The following is a 1,957-nucleotide window of genomic DNA, read 5'->3' as shown; positions in this document are numbered from 1 at the left end:
TTCTCGTTTAAGGCCTTCTCGTTTAAGGCCTTCTCGTTTAAGGCCTTCTCGTTTAAGGCCTTCTCGTTTAAGGCCGTCTCGTTTAAGGCCTTCTCGTTGCATGGCGCTGGTCCATGCAGGCTGCCAGATTAGTACACTTCATTTATTATAGAAAATCCTTAACGACTTTGCAATTTGCACACACTGGCTGGATTTCTCACCTTGTTTTGGATTTTCCATGAACTTCAGCCTCTTGCTTTGTTTCCATTGACCAAACAATTAAGCAAATTGGAAATACGAAAATAAATTCCTTTCATGGAAATATGCCAATTTCAGGGAAAACAAACATGTTTTTCACTAAGTTTTAGCACTAAGGTGAGATGGATCTTTGGCTGTAACAAAATGTGTTTATTTTGCAAAACTGCAATGGAAACACTTTCTTCACATCACATGATCAATAACTGGATGTTACTACAGGCGGAAAAGAGGAAGAAGACGACAGGAAGCAGGAGGATGGCGTCATGTGAACAACTGATTCCTGTACTAAATTACGTTTTGTCAACATTACAGATATATCTACAAACTTTGTAACGGAAACGCAGCAGCTGCTGAGGCCTGAATCTTGAGGGAGAAGTTGCTCAGATGGCTGATGCGTGAAGTTTGACTCCATCCACACAGCAGGATCTCTGCAGGCTTTGAGGAAGTGGTTCGCACTTCTGCAGTGTTCACAGCAACTGTATCTGGTAACAGACTACGAATAAAGAATTTGAATTTTACACATTGTTATTTTCAACCTAAATCAATCTGATAATAAAATAACCATTACTAACAACAAACTTTATTTTAGCTTACCTGTTCTAGACGCTGAGTAAAAACCTGATGGCCTCATAAAAAGGGACCAATGGCTCTCAGCATATGAAAGATTCACCTACTGAGAGAGCCATCTGACTGAGAAGAATAAAACCTCTGAGTTGATCTATTCAAACCTCTTTTGTGATAAAATTCATGCCAGCTTGATGACAATCTTCTACCTGGTTTGCCAAGGCGCAGCTCCTTCCTGAAGCTGTGAATGTCGGCTCCAGGCGATGGGACATGCAGTGGTGGACATGATGGATGTTCTTTGGTCTGCTGACCTCACCTCTTCTCTCCCCCTCATCACTGATGCCCATCAGCAGCGACCAGCTTTGAGTTCGTTGACCAATCTGACATGGTGGAGAATAAACTGGCTTGATCTCTTTCTGCCCTGAGGGACTTTTCTAAACTTCAGCTTTGTGCTTCATACCCACTGTGGCCTCCTCACTGTTCACATTGGTGCCATCTGTCTTCATCCACTTCTTTTCTTATAATCTACAATGAAGGAGGAGAAATATTTTATAGCATCGTCTGATTTCCACATAAACTGATAACTTTAACACCAAAACAACTCGGTTAATATTCAGTCTATAAAGTGGAGTAATACACAGCATGGTGTGTTACTAGACGACAAACTTAGCTAACATTATGATACATGTTTAATCTTAAATGGATTACTTACTTACTTGTAGATTTGTAATCACTGAAGTGTTTTCCTTTTCTACGATGAACTTCTACGTTCAGCTTTTCATGGCGAGGGGTTTTCAGGCTCATTAACAGTTTTCTCCACAGTCTTAATTCCTTGAAAGATGCATTTAGACGATATGACGTCCTTGATGTTCTCTAATTTAAATTTTTTTATGTCTTTAATAAAGCTACTTACCGTACTGCTGGAGGACGTGTGCTGAAGGCAGCTGGAACCAAACACTGACTGGCTGCTCTCATCAAACATGGACCAGTCAAACTCACCTGTCAGTTCATCCAATGCTTTGCAGCTGCATTCTGTTAATTGGATGTAGGAGCAGAAGAGGGATAATTTAGGGGGAAAGTGGTAGCATACCTGTAGCATACCTGTAGCTTAAATGCAGCATACCTGTAGCTTAAATGTAGCATACCTGTAGCTTAA

At 40.8% G+C, this 1,957-nt stretch overlaps 1 long non-coding RNA gene across 1 annotated transcript in view; it reads right to left on the bottom strand.

Annotated features, from left to right (window-relative positions):
* Nucleotides 1-1,523: 1,523 nt before the first annotated feature.
* LOC107833834 (uncharacterized) overlaps nt 1,524-1,957 on the bottom strand; it is a 1,080-nt gene continuing 646 nt past the window's right edge. Inside the window, exons 2-3 of the long non-coding RNA XR_001659602.1 lie at nt 1,715-1,946; nt 1,524-1,632 (exon numbers count right to left, since the gene is read on the bottom strand). This is a non-coding gene — a long non-coding RNA (uncharacterized LOC107833834). The remainder of the gene's footprint in view (nt 1,633-1,714; nt 1,947-1,957) is intronic.

This window comes from Poecilia formosa, unplaced genomic scaffold (assembly GCF_000485575.1).
Source record: "Poecilia formosa unplaced genomic scaffold, Poecilia_formosa-5.1.2 Scaffold466, whole genome shotgun sequence".
NCBI classification, from domain to species: Eukaryota; Metazoa; Chordata; class Actinopteri; order Cyprinodontiformes; family Poeciliidae; genus Poecilia; species Poecilia formosa.
This window is presented reverse-complemented; position numbering and strand designations above follow the sequence as displayed.